This window comes from Lissotriton helveticus, chromosome 3_1, assembly GCF_964261635.1.
Source record: "Lissotriton helveticus chromosome 3_1, aLisHel1.1, whole genome shotgun sequence".
Lineage (NCBI taxonomy): Eukaryota > Metazoa > Chordata > Amphibia > Caudata > Salamandridae > Lissotriton > Lissotriton helveticus.
Window position 1 is genome coordinate 574,407,864 of NC_136061.1, and position 15,334 is coordinate 574,423,197.

General features: G+C 44.7%; 1 protein-coding gene across 1 annotated transcript in view; it reads right to left on the minus strand.

Annotated features, from left to right (window-relative positions):
• LOC144822714 (voltage-gated delayed rectifier potassium channel KCNH8-like) overlaps positions 1–15,334 on the minus strand; it is a 1,606,123-nt gene that overhangs the window by 334,569 nt on the left and 1,256,220 nt on the right. The gene's annotated exons all lie outside the window — the stretch shown is intronic.

Consider the following 15,334-nt stretch of genomic DNA (forward strand, 5'->3'; position numbering starts at 1 on the left):
TTTTCTACCATCAATGCCCAGCCACATTTTTTACATTAATGAAAATGCAATGTGTTGAGATGTCAGTGGGAGGCTGTCAAGAGAAGGGGCAAAAAAGGTCTTTCTGAAAGGCTTTGCTGTTGTGGACTTCTCTCAGAGGCCCCGAGGAGTTCGGCCACTTCCAGATTTTGAAACACCGAGTCATAATAAAAAAATTATTTTTAGCTTCGTTGACTGCCCAGTGAATAGAAATGTCTATATTTTAGACCCCATTAACCTTGAGGCCCGGGTAAACCGAACCTCCTTGTTCCCGACTGTTGAACCTGCTTTAGAAAAAATATCTGAGCCAGCTAAGATTTCATTCATAGGACTTGATCGCTGCGTAGATCTCAATTGCCTCTGAAACAGCTTGAGGTAGGGGTAGGTGTCCGAAAGTGTGACTGGAGTCAAAATCTCTCCCCAGTAAAAATGCAGGACTCTCTGGCGCCATGAGGTTTGAGCCTGGATCCCAGTAGACTCCAAAAAATCTCTGCTCCTCGAAGGCTCACACTAATCAAAATCTAGACTTTTAAAAGATACTTTCTTGCAATAACTGTCTTCACATCACGGACCGTTTTTTCACCTACGCAGATAGGCTGCAGGAAGACCATAACAAGGTAGAAAACACCTGGGAGACAGTAGTAACTATTTAACAATTTTCATGTTGTGTAGAAAAAAATGCAAGATTACATTTTAGCAATTTGTCTGTTGAGCCTGGCAAATAGTATACAAAATCCCCGATTTCCTAGGAATACTCAGGCAGCTTCCATAACTCGATTTGTGCTTAAAAGAGTTTGCATGTTCAAATCTTTCTTTGTATAGAAGACAGCAATGTAGCGACTATGCTAATTGGAATTCGCCTGTTTGTTCCCGAAAATGTCTGTCATTGAGGGCAGAACGAGATCGTTTGCTCTGCAGTAAATAAGCATCTATTTAAATGCCTTCGAAACAATCAAGCTTTAACAATTGGTAGAGTTCAGCTCCGGACAGCATGAAGGCGTGCATTATAGTCTGTAGATGGATCCAATTACTCTTACCATTTGTGAAAGCATATTCTATTGCATGGCTGTGTGAAGCAATTTAAGTTGTAAATGGCAATGGGCAAGTACAGTAACTGCGCTTTACTATGAGGGCCTGCCCCTGGCGTTCTCGAGATGTATCCTTGGGTTCCGATATCACTGGGCCTTCTACAAGGGCACTATGCTAGATGTTGGATGGACTGCAGTGGACGGAGGGTTCCAGGCATCTTTTCTAGGGTGGGCCGAGCGCTTCTCATGTCCCACCTGGAACGCGTGTGTCTGAGCACAGAGCCCTGTCAGAGCCATGAAAGAAGGGGCGGTGCTTGTGGAGGAGCGGGAAGCGGAGAGGAGGTGCAGGCAGCCGGAGTGGCAAGTAGGAGAAGGAGCAGGGCTAGCAGTTGTTTTGGAACATGGACCTGCAGAGGGAGCAAGAGAGAGGGAACCAAGCGGTCCACCTCTGAGGCCAATGGGCAGCAGCTAATCTACCCCTCTGGTAAGTAATGTTCATGGAACAATGACTAAGGGCTTAACTCCCACCAAGGGGTTTGGAGGAAAAGAGAACTATTGTGGTTGTGCCTACAATCCTTTGACCTGCTGCGAGTACAGTCACACAGCCCATATTATGTTGAATACACGCAGGTAGGGGTTGTCTCAAAGGGGATTATGAAATGCCACATTTCAGCTCATTTATGAAAGATGAACGTTGTCATTGGTTGTGTGTCTTAACCACGCAGGCTTTAATCACATCGCAGTCCGAAACAATTAATGCGTCTTTAATGTTAATGTTAATGAAACTTGTACAGCGCACGAATACCCTCGGGTGTCTTGGCGCTTCCAGTGCAAACATACTGTGCTAAGTGCTACTATTGCTGATAAAGCCAGGTCTTCAACTGTTTCCTGAATTCCAGAAGGGAGGGAACTTTTCTAAGATGTAAGGGGAGAAAATTCCATTCCTTGATAGTGTTGAAAGTAAGACTCCTCCCCCCGATTCATTTTTTAAAAATCTTGATTGACTGCATCAAATATGCTTTAGCTGAATGTAGAGTTCTGTTTGGTGAGTACCATTTAAACAGATCCTCTAAAAACGTTGGTCCTTCTTTATGAAATGCCTTAAAGATCAAGCAGAGAGACCTGGCAGCGAGTGGAGTTCTCACAATGCTGATCTAACCGACTGATCCATTACACAAGCCATTACAATTAGTGGCTTAGGGAAAACACTGGAGTTGGATTAGCATAATTTACTTTTCCAACTCCAGTGTGTGCAACAGTAGCGAAACTGTTGGACTTAAAGTCCAACTTCAATTCAAAAACACTTTCCTGAAGGCAAGTCATTATAACAACTTGTGTGGAAAAGGAATGCATTGTAAAGACGTATTCGTGGTTCGGAACGCGCTGTTAAGGCACAGACTGGTTCAAGCCGCGGGGTAAAGTCTGTTCCCATGTCATTCTACTCTGATCTTGACTAAATACTATTATACTGCATAACCTCAACACTCAAACCTGCAGGTTTTATCAGCCAGTGGAGGATGAAACTATGCAGAAGCCTTGACTGAATCCTGCGAATGGCAACAACTACTTATGAAGAATTTTATGGAAGATCATTCAATTTAGGTGTGACATTCTGTGGAATGATCATCTCTCTAGTAATACATTTTAACACACTCAGGGACTGATAAATATCATAGCTCTTAGGTCAAAGTTTCATAATGTAAAGAAGGTTTCTTTTAGAAAAGAACATTTTGTCGACTCTGCAGGCTAAAAACAATGCTAATCATTAGCAAAAGCAGACTTCCTCAAGAGGTTACGCATCTCTTATTCCCCCCTCGCCAGCTATAATTTAAAACGTGCCGTCTGGAGGGCGGTGTGTGGTTTCCTTTGTATTTATGCTGAAAAGTTTTGTAAAGAAAACCCTCTGCAAAACAGTGCGACACTCAAATATGTGAGCATCTCATCTCACATCTTCACTTTTAAATGAAGACTCTAAAATGATTTTAACATTTAAAATAAGTGAATCAGGCTTAAATTGTCTTTTATACTTCGGACCTCATTTAGCTGTGGGTCGTAAAGGGATATCTGCTAGGGATTGGCCCATGTCGTGTCTGCCTAGCTTGAGTTTTTCTTGCTTCCTTTAGAGATACCGAATTCCGTTGAGAAAACCTTTACTGCCAACCAGCAACTGCCAGACAAGCCATCAGACGGCCAGTACACCCTTTTTAGGTAGAGCATTCGAGATCTCTTGTATATACTTTAGTATATACTTATATGTGTATGTACTTTCTGGGCCCTGGAGATCAGCTATAGGACTTGTCTGCTTCTGCTTAGGGACTTTTTCTGTTCAACTGCCTCTATTTAACTGTCTTGATAGAAAACGTCTGGCAGAGGTCAGTAAAATACCAGAATTGCTTTCTGCTTAGGGACTTTCTTCTTTTAATTTTTCTGTCAACTGCCTCAATTTAACTTTCTTGATAGAAAACGACCAGCGGAGGTCAGTAAAATACCACAATCAATATAGCATTCTCTAGATTCCATTCCATAGAAATTGTCTTCCATGAGCACCCTTAGACAATAATATTTTTTTCAAATCTTGTATTTTCAGTGATATGAACACCGAAGGCCCTGATTTTACATTAGAAACAGGGCCTTGGACTATACCATTTCCAGCTGAAAGGCAATATTCCTCTCCATGTGTTCCCATACCTGGTATGTCACGCAGTTTGGTGCTTATTTTCCCTCCATGTTAAAGAACGGTAGATGTTTCAGCACCCAGGCTAATGTGCTGCATAGCTAAATACGTATAAGGTCCCAATGGTGAGACAGATTGCATTGCAAATGCTTGTTAAGGTGGCCAGTGCTGCCGAGTTACACAGATCCGTACATGGTGTGCTGCTGCAGTCCAGGTTTCTTCTTTGAATTCTAGGACTTGTAGTCTTGTTTATTAAAGGGAAAAATCTAGACTGGAGCAGCATATCATGCATGGACCTGGGAAACCTGGCAGCTAAGGGTTGCTCATCTGAAACGTCTCCCATGTTTATCCCTGCTGGCCAAAACCATGTTCAGCATGGTCGTCCTTCATAGGAAGAACTACCTGTGTCCACTACGAGCTGAGGAAAAACTCAGAGTCTCAGTGACATTGATTTAAAAAAAAAAAAAAGCAATTCCCCCCTCCACTTTGTTTTAATGGCTGGCCCACCAAATCATAAATGAAGATTGCAAAAGGAAGAATAAAGGATCATTATATAAGTAACATTTAATTATATATATCTGTGACATTAGTTCAATACTTGGAATATTTATCTGGGCAGTGATTTGTTTATAAAATGAAACCAAAATATTTGATGAAGACCGTTGACAATGGGATGTATGACATTACAACGCATGCTTTTACCACGCAAGCCTTTACAACGCGGTTTTTACAACGCATGCCTTTACAACGCATAGTGCTTTGGGGTGCTGGATAGTGAATAGTTTAATTTACTTTTCCAACTCCAGTCCCCGTGGATAGTAGGGAAGGTGTTGGATAGTACATTAAACCTATTCCCTATCCTAGAGCGCCCCCAGCGCAATGCGTTGTAATAGTTTGCGTTGTAAAAGTTGCGTCGTAAAGGCACTGCGTGGTAAAAGTTGCGTTGTAAAGGATGTTTCCCTTGACAATGTTCACTAATATCATATAGAAAGCACAATACGTTTCCCCATCTAACAAGGAACATGCACACTTCCCCAATACATCATGGAGCACATTAGGAGACATTCTCAACTCTCCAAAATTCGAAAAAGAGGTCAATTAGAAGAAGGATCTGCAGCAAATATTTTCAATATTCAGGAGCAGCATTTGTTTTACATAGTTTTACTTAGGCAATCGTTTTTCTTAACATTTGATCTGCTTGGGCAAGACTTTTTGCCACTAATATGGGTAGAATCTGTGGAAGAGGAAGCATAATGTGGCAAATATGGCTACAACACCCCAACACATCTGTGAGAATGTCTATATGGAACCACTTAGGTGAGGACATTCAGTCTCATCATAAATCTGTTTGAAACCCTGAAAAGACCAGAAATTAGGACTTATGCCACACATTTTGAATCAACACATGTTTACGAGTCAAGAGTTACATTTTAACCAAGGTGCAGGAATCCCAAGTTATGTATCAAACCAGTCAAAATGTATTAGGGAAGAAAGTCTTGTTAACATTGCAACATGAGTTCTTGTGTAGAGCGCTAATCAGCTGTGAGGGTATTCAGGCGCTGTAGCAGGTGGACAGGCAGATGCTGCCTGGAGGGTAATCAAAGAGCAGGTTTTCAGCTTCTTGCCAATTTGAGAAGCGAACAGGAGGCTCTGATGTGGCGAGGGAGGCCATTCCATGCTTTCGGGGGTGAGATAAGAAGGCGCAGCCTCCAGCTGTGACTTTGGGAATGAAGGCTGTGCTTGCCAGTGAGAGTCCGGTTGAGCAGAGGTCAAGGGTGTGCAGAAGCTATGCAGCTGTTCAGTTATGCAGGGCCGGTGTTGTGTAGTGCTTTGTATGTGTGTGTGTGAGCAGTTAGGCCTTGCTGCTCATCTTTTCCTATGTAAAAGAGTCGAGCCACAGTGGCATAGCTATCATTGTCACAGCATGTGCAGTGGCACCAAGGCCCAGAAGTGTTAGGACCCACTGCAGCTCAATAACTCGATAATGACCGACTTGTATTACAGTGCGTTTTTATCACCAAGAGTTCTAGGCCACACAAAGAGCATTTTTCAAGAAAAAACAGAAAGCTAAGCTTGCAGGAGGTGGTAGGGCTTTTGAACAAGACAGAGCAAAAAGACAAAAAGAAACGAAAATGGAGATGTGATAGAAATTAAAAAAGAAAATGAAGGACAGGAACAGGATTGAAGGGCAAATGACAGAAGAGAAGTTGAAAGTGAAAGATAAAAACAAAATAAATAAGAGAAGGTGAAAGAGACAGACTTTCAGGCTAATTAGTTACATGTACATGCTACATGTTAATCAATCACATTTATTGTGCCTGCCTTCAACGAGGTTGTTTTGTTTGTAACTACTGAAATACAATATAGTAGAAAATTTAAAAAAATCTACCAGTCTTTTGATAATAGTACAGCGGTCTTTCAGGATTCATGTGCATGGCTTCTTTGTATTCCTCTAAATAATGCTTTCTTTTGTCTTCACACCTGTCATAGCAACAGTCATTTATTAGCAGTTTGGCATTAAGAAAACTTTACAGACGAATTGTTATTGTCAAATTACGACGGCAAGTAGTATAACTCCAACAATGCCAGGCATAAATGAGCTACCCTGGGACTAAGCTGAACAGGGAGGAGCCTTAGGCAGCATGGGAGGTACAAGTGGATGCTCCTATTGGTAGAAGACTTGGGGGTGAGACAGTGGATTCCATGACCTGGGCACTTGGACCTGTAGCGCATGCTTAGCAGCTGCCTGTGCTGTTGATTCGAATCTTGTCCTTGCGCCCTATCGTACCATACGCTGCTCCGCACGTGTCCACGCAAAGACAAATAAGAATCTGCAAAGTCAGTAGATCTGGATTTAATGTGATAACTTATTCAAACAGCACTGGAACATGTCATGATTTGTATGCAATATCACAGGCCCTATCTGAAAGGATACCAGCTTGGTTATTGGAGTACATCAGGAATTTTCAAAATAGGCCACTAGAGATCTGGGATGGGGAGGGCATTGTAGGGCACAGGGGCCAACTCCCCCAGCTCGCAACAGTCGTTCTCCTCTCCTGCGACGGATGGGGCATTTGAGTATGTCACTTGCAGAATGGGATGTTGTTTCTCTAAAGTTAAGTGTGCTAGTTAGGAGCTCTGGAGGAAGACCAGGGAACCTGCGCCACTTGCACCCGGTTAGTAGAGAAAAAACTAGACAAGCCTATGGGGAGAGCTTTCTTATCAGTTAAGTCCACATCCAGGGGCTGACCCTCTATAAAATTTGGCTCATGACTTTTCAAACGTTTCTAAGTATAATGGTTGATTGTGCCCTGTCCAGTGTCTTGCCTTATCTATGTTGATTTAAGGGCACAAGCAAGATATCAGCTTGTGATGGAGAGAAAGGAAAAATTATCTTATGGCAAGGGGTACGTTGTGGGCCACCATGGGTGACCTGAAGCAGGCTGGCAGGCTGAGGGACACTTGCACAACAAACCTGGGTTGATCACTACGCTGATTCAGCAGTCGAAGAGCTGGATGTGACAGTAATAGCTCATAAGTGTGGTCACATTTTGAAGGTTGCCAGAGCGGCAAGGTACACTGGACTACTGCCTGTTGATTCAGAAATAAAAAAATATGACTGATACATCGACAGAGAAGCACAATAACCAAATGTAACCAGTATTAGAACATTGGAATGTGGAGCACTCCATTGAAGACAATGGAGTGCTTTGTGCTACCACGGGCCGGTAAAGGCCCACAAAGCAACATTCCAATGTTTTCACAAAGGCCTCTGGGAGCCCGAGGGGATTTAAACCCCCTTGGGCTCCGAGAGGCCTTTGTTTTATTTGTTAGAACATTCTGCCCTCTAGTGGCACAATGTTCTAATAGCCTTCTGGCACTTTGTAGCTGGGCTATTAAAGTCCCGCTCCCTTTTTAAAGGCTCTCGCCTTCGGCTCCGGCCTTTAACGCTGGAGCGGGCCGGGCTATAAGGCTACAATATAGACCTTATGAAAGTATTTGACTACGACAGCAAGAATATTGGTGGATTCAATATAATAAAATTGCAATGGCTGCGACACAACCACAAGAAATGTCCTTTGCATGAAACTACATTTCATGCCATTGGATGATTACAAATCACACATGAAGAAGGCCACAGTGAAAGAGCATATGACGTGATTCGGATCAATAATGCAGTTATATCACCCACGACTGTCCGCCTGACGGAAGATGATCAATGGGTGCAATCCAGGCCATGCTGGAGAGAAACAAGGTGGCCCCAGTTGCAGCACTGCCAACTTTCCCCCCTATTGTAGGTCACAATTAAAAGGACATTGAAAACACCCCTGTTACTTAGATATGTATATGTTAGTCCCAGGGCTCAATGTTGGTAACAGATGAGATGCTGTGGCAACTGCCAGTAGAAAATTAGAGGCTTCAGCTCCACACCAGGTACTACAGATGCAAGTAATTTGATTTTGACACGAATTTGGGCCAGCGAACCATTTTGCGCCTGAGCAAAAACATCCCAGACACCACCAGGGCTGTGTAGCTCTCATAGGATCCAGTATCCAGCTATTCGAGGCGGAACTTGGATGCGGTCTTACAGCGGCTCAAGTTTTGGAATTGAATTCGGTATTCACTGACGGTCATCTAACTACGTGGACCATCATCAATTAACTATTGAATCTTGCCTGGCTTAGCTGAATTATGCTTCAAGGCACCGTCTGTAAGCACGATTACCAGCGGAATTGCCCACACGCCCATAGAACTATGTGGACCGCCACCCCTTCACTTTGACTAAGAATCCACATCCCGCGAGTTACGGCGGGTATGTGACAAGGCCCAATACCTACCCAGGTTGCCCCACTCTTTCCTGAAGAAGACCCTCAAAGCCAATGTTCAAACCACTGCCATGGCCACAAGACGGGTCGAAACGTCGACGCCCCTGTAATTGGCCTGGACCCCGAAATTCACCCCCAACGTGCCACACAAGAATATATTTCTATGCAAATTAAAACTGTAACAAATTTGAGGTTTTATTGTAAACGTGGCCAGGCCCGATAGGACGGTGAATTACAACCAGTCCAACTGTTTAAATGTATTAAGTTTCCCCACATTGAATACTCTCCTTCACCACCTTACACTTCAGCACCCTTCCTTGACGCACGTTCCCTCTGGAGCAACCTCCCCAGCTATTTGATAAACGTACAGTCAAGCTTTCTGATTGTTTCACCAATTGACATGAGAATAAAATGCATGGTGAATAAGATTATTGTTTGTTGCACTTCTTTGTTTAATTTTGAATAATGTATACTGATACATCGTTCTCAAGAATGCTCATGAAATTATTTGCTGAATATACCTAATAGGGAAATTGATTTATGTCTTTTCAAAGTAAGGTCTAGGACCATTATTTTTTGTATCGTACAGTACCCGGGTCCGTGACCACGATAGGGTTACCCCATTTTTGTAATGGCCCCCTCATAGGATCCAAGCATCCGATGTGGCTAACAGTTGACAGGGCTTAGATAAAGCTACTTTCCTTGAGTTGGGGAAAACTCCAGTGTTTGCTAGAAGTCGCACAGGCAGAACGCCTCAGAAAAATGGCGGGTGGCCAACCCTGTTGCTGTGTGAGTGGATCCTCCTCTTTTAAAAAAAAATCTTTTTATTCGAGTTTAAGTTAAATACATTTAATCCACAATGTCTGCATCAAAGCAAAGCGGGATCGCAGTCCCAAATGTGTTCAGAGGAAACTAAGCAATTGATGTTACAGAGTTGCCAGGAGCAGATTACACAAGGTCTGGGGGGCAAGCAGTCGAGCCAATCTGAAAACAGCATATTACATTCACGTATCATCTGTCGACTGCAGAATTAGCTGTGCAAAGCTTCAAGGAGTTCAGACAAGCTCCGCGGGGTAAACAATACATATCTTTTCAGTAAGGTAGAAAAGATTTTATTACATAAGAAAAAGCAACAAAAACAACAATATCGACTGGAGCCCGTATCTTCAAATCACAAAATCTCCCCCCATCCCATATCATCCAGCAGTGCACAACATCACAACAATAGTGCATCAGGGTGAAGCAAAATCCAGGCAGCCTCTGAGGAAGGAAGGCACACCCAAACGACACAACACCGGCTATGGTACAAGGCCATCATTCCCTATGGTGTTGCAGGGGGTCTCACGAGTCAGGAGCATCTCAGCCCTCCCCGCGCACAAGCGTTCTAACATCAGACAGCATTGCATCCCATCTTAGGGCCAAAAAATATGTGCGCAAGTCCATAGTATCCTCCATCGGCAAAGCCACTCCCTCTGCCTGTACCCACAACAAGAACAACTGGTTTTACGCCTCTAGGGTTGGGGGATCCGGGGATTTCCACCGCCTGGTGATAAGACGTTTAGCCATTAGGAGGCCCAGATCAAGGAACATGGAGGCCGCTCTGTGCTTCTTAGCGCTGGGGAACAGACACAATATACATGCCTCCCAAGGCTGTAAGATGGGCTGTGCTGTGCATGTCACCAGCCGGGCCAAAACCCCCTGCCAATAATTGTGTAACGAGGGCAAAACCATAGCATATGAAGTATGCCTCCGCCACCATGGCACATCTAGGACCGGCCGCGTTGGTGCGGGCAAAATATTGGTTGATTTTGGCTGGAGTGAGGTAGGCCCTCTGTGTTATATACAATTGTATCAGTTGGAACATCGTATTGCGCTGTATGGTGGTGGGCCCTTCCAAAAGTGAGTGGACCCTCCTCTTGTTAGATAACAGCTATATCATTATTTTCATTTGGCAACCATATTAGATGAAGTAATTCATCACATAATCCTAAGGGGTTAGCTAACCAGACCATGGAATCCTGTTATTCCAGGAGAAAAATCTATTGTTAATACAGATCAGTTATTAAGTTATAATGGTTGTTGCCAGTGCCAGTAGCCAAGGTGATAAGCAGGTCATGGAGCACCATTGAAGTTGTATTTAAATATATGAACACGAAAACTGTCTTTTCCTTCCTTATGCTCTGTTTTTCTAAAATGACAGTTGATCAGGAAAGCTTTATAGCAGCATGTTTATTTCTTGCACACAGTTCATCACAGGAAAGAATCCATAGGCATGTTTCTAGTCTTTCTGAGCTAACAGCAATTTAAAAATCTGATTTGTAATAAGCTGGTTCGGATATAAATTACTAACTGCTTTTTGGTGTGTTTCATATGAAAGAGAAAGATTTTAAGGCCTGTAGGAACAGTGATACCATGACCATGTATAAGGAATAAAAACCTCTAGCTATGTGTTAAAAGAATATTGCAGGTCACCTCTGGGTTCCTCTGAGTTTGGCCGCATTCCTCAATACGATCATTAACACCTCAGTAACTTGTAAAATCCTTACAAGGTATGTATGGTAGGGAGTACTTTATCCCAGATGGTGCTTGCCTTCACCCACTGCAGCATGTACTCTGGTATTTCTGCTGGCTTTGTAGTATTTCTTGAGCAGATTCAAAAACATGAATGACACTCCCAGAAAATCAAAGTCTGAAGGACCTCATGCACAAAAGAAAAAAATGAAGTACGGTCTCCTCGAAAACAGCTCCATCAGTGCGGCAGTGCTTCATTTCTGGCCAAACTGCTGCTGGTTAGACTCTTATCAAGGAGTATAATAAATGACATGGCTTGGGAGGACATCACCCCTCTAATCACATGTGGCTTTTTCTACGAGTTGATAATTCAAGAGACTATGACGTCGATTCCGATCCGGTAAAAAGCGCTCCGAATTGCCGTTCGGAGCGTTTTTCCCGTACGAATCGTACCCTGCAACGTCCCCGTACGTACGACGAAGTACGATTCGTACCAGGAGCTGGACTCCGTACGAATCGTACAGGGACCGTACGAATGAAATCCCCGTATGAATCTCCCTCGGAACCCGCTGTACGTGACATCTTTACGGTTCGCAGCTGGTTTATACGACCCAGCAAGTACGATTCGTGTCGGGTACGCACTGTACGTCCCTTTTTTTACAGGAGCCGAAAACAGCCGTAAAAGCAGAGTTCGCGCCGAAACAGGTACGGAACGGCCCCCCCTGGGTACGGCTCGTACCCCCCATGATCGCAGGGGTACGCGCAGTACCCCTGCGATCATGGGGGGTACGTGCTATTCACCCAGCGTACATGGGGTACGCACCGTACCCCATGTACGCTGGGTGTACGGTGCGTACCCCATGTCTGCTGGGTGTACGGTGCGTACCCCCCATGATCGCAGGGGTACGGTGCGTACCCCTGCGATCATAGGGGGTACGCGCCGTACGGTGTGTATGTGAATGTGCGCTTTTCCGTACAGATCGCCCTTACCTGACGTGGACCGTACGAATCGCGTCCTGATACCCCGGTCCGGATCGTACTCGTCGAGTCGTACGGTGTGTGTACGAGTCGTATGGAGACGGCTCCGGATGCGAATTGTACGGACGAGAATTTTACCAGATCGGCATCGGCCCCCAACTGTTTTATCTCTGAACTGGACCCAAAATCAGGAATTCAAGTTTCCAACCTTTGGCTACATCTTCTATTCCTATTACAATTTATATTTTTGAAAAATTTGCCATTCCATCATAAGCTATGAGGCATCGAGACTACTGCCTTGTGAAAAACACGTGTTGGCTGTCTGTCTCAATATTGGTTCTAATAAATGCTTTTATTCTGATCACAATTGGGACATTGTGTATTGGGAATCAAGAACCAAGAAGACTGTCACTTCCGAACCACAGGGCTAAAACTAGTACAATTCGGCACTGTAACACATTCCTATATATGACAGGAGGATCTTTTTCTAATTATTTCTTGAAATGCTCTGGACACGGATAAAGGATTATAAACTATAGGGATTATGTACCAAATATATCTTTAATGCAGTGTTGTGATATCATATATTGTGATTTATATAATAATCTGTTCTTTATGATTTTTAGTGTGGAATAATAAAACTGTGCTTTAATTTGATCTTCATCTATAGTATTTTTGTCTTTTGCTCATAATAAGCATGTTTCGTACTATTCCAAAAAGTTAATGTTTACCGACCGGAAGCGGTTCTGTTGATGGGAAATTTAGTATGAAGGGCCATTAAGAGTGTGTCTTTAGTTATACTCTTTTTACTCCCTTTTTTTAAAACTCAAACCTACGTATGTTAATGACTGACAATGTCTCCATCAAATGCTCTCCTGTTCGATATTCCAGAATAGGACTGGTGCTTCAAATAATGCAAATATTTTACAGTGCTTACCAAAGCCCCTTTATATGTACGTTATGTATTTTTGTAATGTTTATCTTTTGTGTTTACAAAAAGGTCTGGGAGGCAGCTAAAGCCATGACCTGAAAAGAATGGAAAAAAGAGTGCAACACAGGGTTTTGCCCTTGCACCTCAACTTCCTTCTTTGTACCATATCCCCTTAGTCAGAACGGCCATCTTGTATTTGGGCAGCCATCTTTTACTTGGCAGCTGTGGGACTTGGACCATTTTGGCTAAAGTTCCCTAAACTTTTTGCTTTTCCCATGACTTTGTTTCTGATATGTGTTGCCAACTTAGATGCTTTGGACACTTTGCCACTGTTAACCCGTCCGATGCTGATGCCGGAACCGCTCCGTCATCAGCTGCGGTTGTATGACGGAGCGGTTCCGTCATGGCCAGGCCGCCGCGCCTGCGCGGTGCTGATTTCGCGCCTGGGCGGCGCGTTCTATTGAGCGGGCGGGGCCATGACGGAACCGCTCCGTCCTGAGCACAGCCCAACCGTGGCTGATGACGGAGCGGTTCCGTCACCAGCATGCGGCCGCCGTGCGGCCGCCCCGCCCCCTTAACGCTGCGGCGGAATAGCCGCCGCAGCGATGCGGTTAAACAGTGTCAAAGTGCAAGTACTCCCTGTGTAGAGTGTGATGGAGATTGGCTGTCCATTATTGGTATGTTTGCTTTACTAGTAAAGTCCCTAGTAAAGTGCACTATGTGTGCCAGGGCTAGTAAATGCTACTAGTGGACATGGAGTACTTATTGTGCCACCCACGCAAGTAGCCTTGAGAAGGGTACTCAGGCCTGCCATTGCAGGGCCTGCGCGCCGTTTCCTAAACTGCCATGTTGCTCTGGTAAGTGCATGCACTTACCAGACCCTGCCCTTCCCTTTCCACACACATCAGGCACCCGTATGGTAGGTCTAGGGTACCCTCTGGACAGGGTGTAGTGCATGTGAAGGATGGGACACATACCAAGGTGTGTACCATGTCCTGGCAGTGAAATAATCTCCATTTTGTTTTCACTGCTAAAAGGCCACCTTGCCCATTAAAATAGAATGGAAAGGCTGTGTAATTGTTTGCCAGCCTATCTTCCCAAAGGCTTAAGATGGAAAGGTGAAGTGTAGTATGCCTGAACTCACCCTGCAATAACACATCTGTTTATAAAGCTGGCTTTTGCATTATGTGTTTGGAAGCCACTCTTTCAGAAGTGGCTGGGTTGTTGTGTTTTAAACATTTCTGTGTGTCTCTGCCTGGTTGTGGATTGACTGGCTGTATTTGAAAGCGATAGGATCTGGGGAATGTCTTGACCCAGGGGAGGAGGTGAGACAGCACAGGCTGACCTACATCTGGAGTGTAGGGGGAAGAGTAGCCCCTAGATGTGAAGAGGCCTGGGCTGGTGTTATAGAACAATTGTCCCATCTCCTGCTGAGTGATTGAGAATCCAGACCCCCACTAATCAAAGGAAGAAGGTGTCACTGGCAGAGAGGCGCCCAAAACTGGTTTGAGCAGGGGTCAGTGCCCCCTGTAACACAAAGACTTCAAAGCCATTGAGGGGTATAACTATGTGAGCTGAAGCCTCTGAACTTTGGAGAATGGCTTGATCAAGTGTGAACAAGTCTGGAGCTACTTTGTGGATTAAGAGGAACCTTTGCCAAGGATAAAGGCACTGAAGAGACTGCTGGATAGGACTGCTCTTGCTGTGTGATCTGGGGCTGGCCTGCAGTTTGCTGTTTCAACTAAGGAAAGGCTGTAGGGACTTTGCTTTGTGCTGTGTCCTGCTTGAAGGACTTTGCTGTGTGCTGTGTCCTGCTTGAAGGACTTTGCTGTGTGCTGTGTCCTAAAGTAACTATCCCCAAGGGCCTGAGGTGAGCTGGCTTCCTGTTTAGAAACACAGGAACACAAAAGTTTCCAGAGGAGACTCTCAGATACGCTGTGGGTGAGTGTGCTCTGTCTAGCCTGAGTCCTTCGAGAGGATCGTCCTGTGAACGTGTGTACCGGGAAGCCTAGTAAGTCTCAGCGACGCAATGTGTGTGTGTTTGGGGGCAGCCTGAGACTTTCGTGTGGATTGGCCCGTGATCGTGTACATCAGAAGAGCAAGTGTGTCTCAACGATGCTGTGTGCGTGGGTTGTTTGTAGCCTGAGACCATCGCTGGAGGTGCCCTGTGATCGGGGGCACCGGAAGATAAAGTGTGTCTAAGCGGCGCTGTGTGCATGTACCTTCTACTGCCTGAGACCTGCGCAAGGGGTGCCCAGTGATCGTGGGCACCAGAAGATCAAGTGTGTCTCAGCGACACTGCTTGCCTGTGCCGTGCACAGCCTGAAACCCTCGTGAGGAGTTGTCAGGTTATCATGCACCCGGAGGT